The 12,221-nt window shown below is 36.4% G+C and overlaps 1 pseudogene; it reads right to left on the minus strand.

Annotated features, from left to right (window-relative positions):
* Positions 1 to 2,641: 2,641 nt before the first annotated feature.
* The window catches only part of LOC139706359 (broad substrate specificity ATP-binding cassette transporter ABCG2-like), a 35,823-nt pseudogene continuing 26,243 nt past the window's right edge, over positions 2,642 to 12,221 (minus strand).

The raw sequence follows: 12,221 nt of genomic DNA on the forward strand, positions 1-12,221 counted from the left end.
ATGGAGCATTTCAAAAGCAACCCATGGAGAGAGGAAGAAGCAGTGATTGCAGAGGGCCTACAGGGCACCTGTGTACTGGTCACATTCTACCTCTTGACCTGGACTGGTGGCTGCAATATGTCTTCAATATATGATACTTCACTTTACTGTGCTTTTTGTTACATTGCCAAAAGAGAAGTTTTGAAACACAACACAGTACTGGTAAATACTTCCCTATTAGAGGTAAAGTTAGGATGAAGAGAGTATATAGAAATAAATGAGATATACAAATGATGGGCATCCTGTGAGGGGAAAGATAGAACAGCTATTAGACCAGGAGTCTGAATTTTTTAGAGCTGAAAGGACCTTAGAAATGATGAAATCCAGCCCTGGCAAATTTCTTCTTGGAGGTGGCTCTATAGGTACTGCTGTGGTGGGACAGGAGGGCTAGACAACTGTGTCTTAGCAAAACTCTCGAGAATCTGTTGCAACCAGATTATATACCACTGAGGCATCTGGTGAAGTGAAGTTAATTTGCAGAGCCAGAATTTCCCAGATATGACACAAGAGCTTCATTCCTAGAACCCAGGCCCTCAACTCTACCTATAGCTCAAAGCTCCCAGCCAAGAATCTTGAGATATTACAATTCCTTTAAAGAACTATCAGTAAGTTCCACCAACCTCAAAGCTTATCAAAGACATGAATTTCTATCTGAATGTGTTTATTTTACTGTAGAAATGGCACTATGTTTCCAATATATTTTAGGTTTATTACTTCTAGTAGAACATTAGCACACTTGTTATTTCTTGAAGAATGGCAGATCAAGGATACAAAGGCTGTTAAAACTGTCCAGCTTCTAATCTGCTTACTCATTTTGAACATAAGAAATCTGGTAGCACAAATATTAGCAACTTGTCAAGAGTTTCTATAGTTAAATTCTCCTTTGTTATATCAAGAAATTAGCTGGCATTTCTTCCTAATTCTGATTGTCCAATGAGATAAGTTAACATGCAATATGTAATAGCATTAGGTTTTGATGTGGATTATTTGATGAATAATTCAGTTATTTCTGTAATTTTTTATTAAAAATAATTATTGCTTACCTATGGTGTAATGAAACTGAACAAAAGACTACAAAAATTTTTCATTAGATATTTTTTAATGTGAGGGTAATTCATAGAAAATTAAAGCAGAATTTAAGAATGTTTGTGAAGAAATAATATTCTTAGGTAGGCAATTATGAGAAAGATAATCATCAAAATAGCCAAAGTCACATGATTTTTCCACAAACCCCAAGGTGAGAGATCAATGTTCTGCAGTCCCAAGAATTCTTCACCATAACACCTGAAATTAAACACAGAAAGAATGTAACTTCATTCCTAGAATCTATGAAATTTTAGTCAATACAGTTGCTGTTCCTTAAAGACATCTCTATGCACACAAAATCTTCAATAATTATCCCTTCATATATAATACCTATGAATCATTAAATAAATCAAAGGGGTATACATATCCTAATATTTAAAAGAGGAAGGGAAGTCGGCTTAATGAACTTGGCCAAGCTTATAGTCACATTAAGAACCAAATTTCTAGCTTGATCAAATTCATATGTTTTTAAGTCTATAATGCTGCCCTCTTCAAAGGGCAGACATGATTATCAAGTGACCTATCACTTACTCCTGATGGGGAAAACTGTGGCCTAAGTTATGACACCTATGCCCCTTCCTAAGATGATCAAAGTTGTTTGCAGTTCTGCTTATCCTCAAGACAACCTTCCTAAAAAACATAGGCTTAGAATTCTAAAACCAGGACCAGAGAAGAGCAAGGGCTTCCAGACAGAGTTATGTAATTCAAAATACAAAATTGTATTATTACTAAGAATTATTTCTAAGTTATTTGAACATCCAAAAGGGATTTAAAATACCAGTATTCTCTTTTTTATTAATATCAAATGATTAAAAACAGTAATAGTAAAGTAAAATATAAAAAGTACAAAACAAGATCTTATCATTTCACTAAAACCAGCATTTTTATTTTAAGAACTTGATGCAAAAATGAGAATTCCTTCTTGACTTGTTGAAATATGTGTTTATTCACTAAAGGACATAACCATTGATAGGGAGAATTCCAAGTCAGTGTCTCTCTCTCTCTCTCTCTCTCTCTCTCTGTCACACACACACACACACACACACACACACACACTCACACACACACATAATGTGAGCAGAGGAAAGGACTAGATCCAGATCTTAATGTTATACCCTTTATGTTACTGCAGCCCTGTTAGGGCCTACTGTGGTCTATGGGCTGGGCTGACAGCACAGAATCCATACATCCAGAGACTATAAGCTTTGCTAAACTATCAAACAGCCTGTTTCAAACTCAAATGCTCTAAAAACTAAAAATCACTCAAAAACTGAAACATTAATTTTCAACAGGCCCCCAGTGAACATTTCTATACAAAAACAATTTGGACTGTAGCATAATGCAAGTACAACATGTTCACATGCATTAGTGCACAATGACTCACTTTATGAGGGAGAAAATGTAGGCTCAGAAAGGTTTGTTGACCCTGAAAATTCTTGTTCCAGCTCTAAGCCCAGGGGACTCTCTATATCTCATCATAGTAATAATAAAGTCTCTTAAGACATTGGACACAAACTTACATTACGTAGTTTGGACAGTTATTGCCAGGTGTTATACTGAGGGCTGGACAGAAGTATCGTCCCAAAAATTCATTATGCTGCAAAGCCTATGTGACGCAAACGACAATGCAAGGTGGTTTTAAATTTCAAAACATTTCCAAAGAATCATAACAATTAAATCTTCAACTTCAATCTTTATTGTTATTTCCAAATATATACAAAGTTGCATATTCACAATATATCACAAATTAACTAATTTCCCTGGAAATTAAGAGGCCTAAGGTTGGGATATTCCTTCCAATTGGCCAAGAAGGGAAATCTCTTGGTAGATCACCCCATAGCCCCTTCTTTCTTCTCTCTTTAACTGTGTAACCCTATAATCTTTATAACTAAAATGATGTAGTATTGCTCCATGAATATTACTGACTTATGGTAATGATCTTTTCTTGTTTTCATCAAAATCACTTGTAGGAGTTAAAATCTTGGTTACACTGTATTAAGACATGGTTTTCTTTGGAGTTGATTCCTTTGCTAGCGCCATAGGACTAGGAGTGTTATTTAGCCTCTTTGTTTCTCATAATTTCTCTTTAATCATAAGCTAAGTATCCCAGTCTCCCATCCTCTCATTTATTTCCTTATTGAATGGAAACACAATGTTTTTCATCTGTCATTCTTTCCACTTTACTATAAGATTTATTCTCCTCACCTTTCCTCATCTGAAACAACAGGGTGACTGAGGAAAACCCCAGATGACTCCCTGACCTTGTGCTAAGGAATAATAGGAAGTACTCCTCCATTGCTCCTGGAAGGTGTCCACAGGTCATGGCAGGGGAAGTGAGACGTATAGGCTTTATTTTCACTGTTCCCTCCTTGGGCACCTATTCACAATGATAGTCAAGGACAACTTACTGTAAAGCCATAATAAGGAATGCTGAAGTACTGAAGCCACAAGATCTGAGGAGCCATGCTTCCAAAATACAATGACAGACCCAAAGAAATCTACAAAAAGCAAAAATCATGAATTAGAACTGATCCAGGAATTTCATGAGGAATTCTAGAGAAGATCATCTTCAAGAATGCTATAACCTTCTGAACATTTCTGGTAGGAACAACTCTTGAAATTCTTTGACCTTGCTCTAAATATTAATCTTCCTTTGCATGTGTAAACCTCACATGGCTAAGACTGTTTAGGGTTTTAATTAATGAAAATATACTCTAGTCTATATCATAGATTTCATTTATTTGGAAGATCCTTAATTGTTAATACTATATTTTCATGTTTTTCTGTACTTGCAAACAATGGAAAATTAAGAAATACATTCATCCCTTGGTATCCAAGGGAGACCAGCTCTGGTACTCCCATACATAGATACTCAAATCTGCAGATCTCAAATTCCATTATTTTAAAAGAGCATAGTATTTGCATGTAATCCCAAGCAAATGCTTTATACTTTAAATATATGTGTCCTTTGCATTTTAAATCATCTCCATATTTCTTTTACCTACTATAATATAAATCTTGTATATGTAGTTTATACTATATACATATAACCATATAAACTATATAGTTTAGGCAATAATAACTAAAAAAGAAAATGTACATATTCAGTACATACCTAATTCTTGTTCTGTATGTTTTCCATCTGTGGTTGTTTGAATTTTCTAATGCAGAACTCACTGACACAAAGAGCTGAATACTGACTATCCTAATTATAACACCAACATGTGTTGCCCCTAATGACCCTGAAAATCTAGGAACTTATACAAGAATGTTCCTGAGCTTCACATACACCTCTCCATTTCCATACAACTGTAAGATTTGTTATTTACAAGGATTTTCTTTTTGCATCCATGACATTAATAATAATTTGGGGCTCAGAATTGTAGGCTTCAGGTTTTCCAATGCCTAGAACTTATTAACTGTATAGCGTGGTGTAGTACAGTAGAAAACATGGACAATCCATCCCTCTGTTTAAAGCTATGAAAAAATGATATTGCAATGCAGATTCAGGAAGGAGTGCTGGAGATGAAGGAGAGGCCCACATAACACTGGCCCCAACTGGGGTGAGGTGAGCTGGGATTTGCACAATGGTGGCAGTGCCTTGGTGTGCCTGCGTATATCAGACTTGACCTACCAGAAGTGCCTGGTGTATAACATGACATCTCTGAGTGAAATAAAATTTTACAACTGGCTTTTAAAATTCTACACGAAAACTTCCAAATCACAATCAATGTATCAAATAAATCAAACAAAACATCTCTATTTACTGAAGGACTTTTTTTTATAGTAGATGAAATACAAATTAGACATCACATTGTTGATGGTATATATTGGCAGTTGACAAATTCAGAAATTGAACTAAACTTTGACAAGAGTATGTGTAAGCCATGCTTTTATGGTTGCCTCAAAATGAACCCCAAATTATAGATAACAATACCACATTAATAAAAAGAACTTTTTTAAGTGTTGTATATGTGCCATTCAAGGGCATCTCTTTCTATTGTACCAGAAAGGATGTATACACCAATTGGCTGAGCATCCCTGTTTAGCCGATATTGTGTGGGGTGTGTGGTAATAGGCTCTGTTTATCTGTTGATTCATCTATGTGAGTGCAAATTTTAGGACCATGAAAGATTATGACTTTGTAATCATTTTCTAAAAAGATGAAACAGAAACATATTGATATTAGCGATTCTCAGGAAGCCAGACAACAGGTGACCTAATACTATGGACTTTAGAAATTTCCAGTAATTTTAAAACATTTTCAAAATGCAAGAGGCATCCAAGCTAGACCCCCTGTTACACTTCTCATGGAGCTTCACTTTCACCTTGGGGAATAATGAATCCAACCAAACCAGCTCTGCTGCTTACACAGCTGGCAGCTCTCTAACACCAGCATGAAAGGCAGGTAGACAGCCTGTGGTTTTTGCGAGGGAATCAATCATTATTCTTGTTTTTGAAGTCCTAATTTATAAACATTCATAATCACCAAAAAGTCTTTTTTAGAAGCTCATTAATAAGAACATAGCTAAGATAAGTAACTACATGAGGACACTAGCAGAAAAGCCTATATAGGAGCAAGGAAGAAAGTGGTACATTCTTTAATATAAACTATAGTTCAGTCTATGGCTTCCTGAAACCATCAGATTCCCACATCCAGAATCCTCAAAACAGACTTTTTCATGACAGGAAGGTGTCAGAGAAACAGGGGGAAAAATTCTGTTCCCAGAGAAGCCCAATTCACACTCACCAACATAAACATAAAATAGATGTTCATGACCTGTCTTGTTATAGTTACATCACTATGATTTATTCCTATGGCCAGTGACATGGAAATGGATGAAAAAGCCACCATCATGAGGGTAAAGATCATGATGAAGAAAGTCTCCACTGCTGGTTTTGATCCTTAAAGAAAACAAAGGATCAGTTTAGCTGTGTAGCTCCCTGTGTATCTGGAACTGTTTATAGTGCCAATAACACTACAGTATCCTGAGAAAGTAAGATCAGAACAACAAAAAACATCACTCACATGCAACTACCCTGTGTCACTAATTCCATTGTTTCTCTTCATGTGAATGAATGGTAGCCATATTTATAACGTAAATCCCCCTAGTATAATCACCACATGGCTCTGTGATTGGGAACAGGGCTGCCAAGCTTCTTAAATTACTTTATAATTATCATGAGCTAATGCTCTGTATTAGAATGGTCTGAAGATTTTGGAACATCTGTAAGAATACTGATAAGAAGTCTACAGCTCTAAGATTCCATGCCTAATTCTCATAGCACACTTATTATTTATAAAATTGAAGTTTCCAGCTCTATTAGTGGTTTTAATCCTGGGGTGAGTTGTCAAAGAAAATTTGTGTGCACACACACACACACAAATCAGAGAAACTTATAGAAATGATAATTCAGTGATCCTGGTGTGAAGCCAGAGCAAAATGCACAACTGATTCTGTTCTACATCATCAAACAAGTAATTTTATTAAATCAATAAATCCCAAAGTCACCGTCTTCCTCTCGTTAGAGTAGGAGACAGGGAGAAAAGATATGCATACATTGTTTTTTTCAATCTCTTTCTACATATCTCTGTATATCATAGATATTACCAGCCTGTGTATGTTTTTTCTCTACATAGAGATACATGTAGTAAGATATAGAGAAAAAAATACAGATAGGCAATAAATATCCCAGCTTCTCTAGCACAGTCTCAAATAATTCGACAAATGCTTTCTGTGTTTGAGTATGACACATGGCATCCTTCAGAAACATATAGTTCTGTAAATAAATTTTCAAGTTCAGTTGGGAAAAAGTCTAGAAAAAGTGTCCACATTAACCAGCTAATTTAGAGAATATACCATCAATACATGATTCCTTATAGCTTGTTTTATAGTTTTGGGAACCAAAAGCGTGTTTGCAATGAGAAGTTAACATCTCAACATATTCAAGGCTAGAGACACATCCCCTTTGTCTTGTTACTTACCCACCATGAAGTATACTATAAAAGTAAATATAAAACTTGGCAAGAACCTCTTGGCTAGTAAGTCAGATAAAATATTTCCAAAGAAATAAGACGACACCCTGTAGTATCCACTGATGTGCTCGTGTCTACAGAACAAAAACACACACCACATACCCCAGATTAGTCCAAGAAGGCACAGCCCAGATGAGATGCTGCTGTGCAGACTCCTGCTGCCACCAGGTCTGACACTGCAGCTGCTCACAGGCTCCAGGCTGACCCCCCACCCGCATCCTTCTCCACCTCAGATGCAGCCTCCCTGGGGCATCAGTCCCATGAGGCTCTTGCTGTGACCCTCTCATGACAGCACTCCTCCTGCTGCCACCCACTCTGGCCCATATCACCCCTCCAGGGACAGAGTCTGCATGTCCTCACTCTCCTCAGAGACTCTGCTTCTGCTGTCAGGCTGGCTCTGCCTGATGAGCAGGAAGCACTTCAGTGGTAATGGAGGCTTTTCTTCTCTCCACTTCTGAGTGTGAAAGTAACATTGTTACTTTCCAAAGCCCTGAAGCAGATTCAGATCACTAAATTTGTTTACTTCTCTTTTGTTAAAAAAGAAAAAGACTTCTTCCTCCAGTAATCCTGCCTCCAAGGTGCAGCACTGTCAGCAATCAAATCCTCATCTCCCCTCTTCCTGACACCTTTCTTCCCTAAATTCCGAAGTCTTTCACCACTGTCTTCATTCCGTTCCTCTCTGGTGGGTGATTCCTGTCCTGGGCATTAAAGCTTGGGTAAATTTCCTCCATCCTTGAAAAATACAAGGGCAAAACCATCTTGCTCTTTCTTGTAAGGCTGCCCTCTGGGTCTCTTCACTTTTTCTTTGATCCACATACTTTGTCAACTTCATATCTCATTTCTAATTTGCTGCTTACATTTCCACTTAATCTCTACCAAAGCCTCTAAAAAATTTCCGTGGGAGGATCATTATGACCTATTTTTTTTTTCTAAAAACTAAAGATACTTCTTAACCCCTTTATTCCTTGCTTTCTCGGCAGAATTGGGATTTGATGACCATACCCTAACCTTGAAATTTCTTTTTTCTTTGTATTAGGCCCCACACATTCTTGACTTTCTATCCCAATTGGGACTGCTTTTTCTCACTTAATATTGGTAATCCTTATATATACTTTGTGTTTTACATGGTAAATATGTATAATTTAAATGTCAATTTGAAAACATAAAGAACATAAGGGAAAAGAATAGAAAAATAAATACCAGTAATCCCCAGAATCATATTTTTGGTCTAATTCTGCATTTAACCATTTTCCCCCAGCCAGCAATGTCCCTTACTAGAATAGAGATCAACTCACAGAAATAGCTGCTTCTGGACCACAAAGAGTTTCACGGCTTACACGCTGCTGAAATACTGGTGAGTCAGCAGGAAGAACAGCATTACTGCTCTGTCAGGACAGAATGGGAACAAAAGCACCTCAGTTAACTCAGCACTCTTAGGTTGGTTTCTTCCTATAAGACTCCTTCCAGAAATAATGTAACATCAAATACACCTTAAAAAGAAAAGTAGAGCTCTTTAAGTTTAAACAGATAGGAAAGCCTGTCCCCCTCTAGTGGTTCCCCCAACTCTGTATCTCCTCATTGGTACCCCTGTCACTCCACACTACAGCAAAAATTGAAATTCTTGTTTTGGGTTGCTGTGCACTGACTTGTATTCCCTAAAATTCACCTGTTGAAGAGATAACCCCCAATGTGATAGTACCAGGATGTAGGCTTAAGGAAGTAATAAGGTTTGCATGAGGTCATGAGAGTGGAGCCCCATGATGGGATTAGTGAATTGGTGGAGAGGAAGAAACATCAGCTGTTCTCTGCCATGAGAGGATGCCCAGTGAAGGCCCCATCTACAAGCCAGGGAGGGACTCTCATAGGAGCCTGACCTGCTGGAAGGGAATTCTAACCCCAGACTTCCAGACTCCATTATTGAGAGAAAATAATATTCTGTTGTTACAGCCACCAAGTACATGGGATTTTCCTATGACAGCCTGAGCTAACATAAAAATACTCCCTCATCTTCAAATTAACTCACAAAAATGCTGTATGTCATTCCTAATGTACGAAAAGAGAAACATTAAACTAAATGAACCTAAATAAATCTCCCAAGGGTTAAAATATCTAATTATCCAGTTTGGTTTTAAAGTGAAATAATAAGAAAGTAAGACATATGGAAAGAAATGAGATAGGGGAGGAAACCCCTGCTCAGCTCCTTGCTGTCGTCACCCAGGACAGGGCCATCAATAGCCTTGACAGTTATCCTTGATGTGGGACAGCCACTTTCCTACAGGATTTTCTAGGATGCTCAAAACAAAAATCAATCTGATGCTTATTTATAATATAAAAAGCAACTTGATAGTGTGTATTAAGCTTTAATACTTATTTCTTGGTTAAAATAATTGAGGTTTAGAAAGAAAAGTTTTCAGTTAATTTATACTCCAATAGAAATAAGGATTTCATGAAAGCATGCCACCATCCCTGAAACAAAGAAAAGCTTCCATTCCAAACCAAACAACTGAATTGACAGTGAAAACCAGAAAGTGAGATGATGTGTGTATCATTTAAATGACTTAAAAAGAAGAGAACATTTTTATACATGTAAACCCAAGTAAATAATTCCAACTACTTAGAAAAAAGAAAAAGAAAAAGAAGACCCCATAGGCACATTTTTTTCACCTAAAGAATGAAGAACTAAGGGGTGCAAGCTGTTTTTAGTATGAAAGTTCACATAATAATCAAAGTGAATGGAAAACAGCCAGGCCCAAGAGAAAAACCACTATATAACTTTTGCTGTTGGAATAAACATAATATCAAGTTGAAAGGCAATTTCAGAAACATGGGACAGGGCAAAAATTCACTTTAATTTGTTGTCTCGAATTTAATAATACAAATACATTTAATAATGTAAGTCAAAAATACAAATCAAAATGAGGTTAGTGTTCATTTTTTCCAGAAAACATCTGAAGAAACTGCTAAAGTTCCTCTTTATTTCTTTGGCTTTTTCTATTAAAACAATTAATGGTTAGCATTTCACTACTTTAAAATTGCAGCTGATGACCGATTCCTTAATTTTTTCCCAAATGCTTCCTGCTACATGATATAAATGGTACACAACTTTGAGAATCTGTGATTATGCTGAGCTTGGTTAAGAAATGGTATCTACACAGGGCATAAACCAAATATTGGCAGAGTTGTAAAAAATTCCAGAGATCTCTGCCTTTAGAAGCCAAAAAGGAGACTTAACTCTGTCTGGAAAACAGCTGTAATAATTGTCTCTTCGTAGGGAAACACAACCTGATTCAATAAAGAGGAAAATTCACTGTACTTGAGTAAAGAATTAACTTTTATGGTTATTCTTTCATTCAAAGCAACCAGCCTGTAACAGGGATCCATTTCAGGCATTGAGTATGAACTTTCCTGCTCAAACACAGGAGGCTTATTTTAAAACTGATGTGTTTTATTCTCTTTTCTTCCTATTTTCCTTCTTCCCCTCCCTGTGTGTGTAGAAGTAAGATTCACATTTTTTGTGTGTCCTAGTCTGGGCTATCATATCCAGGTCATTAACATGTTCAGAACATTAACAAGAATAAGGAAATTGGTATTAGTAAGATGTGCAAACATAGAAACTGGTACCAACAGATCTGACCAATGACTTCTTCAAGGCACCATGTGGACATTCTATATACCTTTTAAAAAGTATACTTGGAGTCTGGTTCCAGAATTTCCCTTTAATAACACTTTGTTCCCCCTTCTGGAAATGTTAATCTGCTCTTTCTTTTTCATATACTAGAGGAAATCAATAAAATTTATTTTTGTGTGTTTTGCAAAACCCTGTTCTCATGATTTGCACTGGCATCTGGGACAAGGACTGAGCTTTTGGAATCAAGCCTTTTCTAGACATCAAAATAGATTCAACATCAAATTCCTCAAAGGTTATCAATATTAAAATGGGGATGAGACTGTCCACTTCTCTGGCCATTGGTAGGTAACATGAGCCACAGCTGTCAATAATGGAGCTCAATGCCTAGCAAGGAGTGGTTCTCCTTATATGAATTATGATGAGAACCCTGTGGACTCTGATGTTGAGAATCTAGGTTCAGACTATGATGCAACTGTTTAAAATGACATCCTGGTATGCAAGTTTTTGGGATACATTTTGACTGAAACTAGAAAGGATCATAACACTGACAAGTACTTTCCAAATGAGAGGATAAATGCCATTCCATCCACGTGTGGTATACTCCCAAATAAAAAGCATTAGGAAAATTGGCTCACAAACCTCCAAAGAAAAATTATCAATAGGACTATATCAAAATTTAAAAATCTGTGCAAAAATGGTACTATCAACAGAGAGAAATAAATCCACAGAATAGGATAAAATATGCATAAATCATGTATCTGAAGAGGGATTAGTAACTCATAAATATAAAGGACTTTACATTAGCAGCAACAATAACAAAAAATCCTGCTAAGAGCAAAAAAAAATCCTATTTTAAAACTGGAAAAGGACTTAAAACAGACATATCTTCAAAGATCTAATGGAACTCTGTTCTTTCAAAAAAGAAAAATAATCAATTTTGATGAGAATGTGGAGAGATTGGAACTCTATGTTCTGCTGCTAAGAAGGTAAAATGAAGTAGAAGAGAGTATGCCATTAGTTAAAAAAATGAACAGAATTTCCAAATGATACAGAAGTTCTACTTCTGGTATTTTCTCCAAAGCCTTACTGAAAACAGAATTCAAATAGCTATGTGTATACCTATAGCAGCATCACACAAATAACCAAGATGTGTAAGCAATCCCTATTTTTAGCAATGGATGAGTGGACAAATAAAATGTAGTATATACATATGATAGAATATTTTTCAACCTTAAAACAGAAAAAAAAAATAGAATACCTTAATTTAGAAGAACCTTGAGGACATTATGCTAAGGTAAATAAGGCAGTCATAAAAAGATGAGTATAGTATGCCTGCACATTCATGAGCTTCCTAAAATAGCCACATGCAGAAACAGAAAATTGCAGATGGTTGCAGAGGTGGCTGTGGGTGGTTTCTCTTAGGTGGGTTGA

The sequence above is a fragment of the Marmota flaviventris genome, chromosome 7 (genome assembly GCF_047511675.1).
Source record: "Marmota flaviventris isolate mMarFla1 chromosome 7, mMarFla1.hap1, whole genome shotgun sequence".
NCBI lineage: Eukaryota > Metazoa > Chordata > Mammalia > Rodentia > Sciuridae > Marmota > Marmota flaviventris.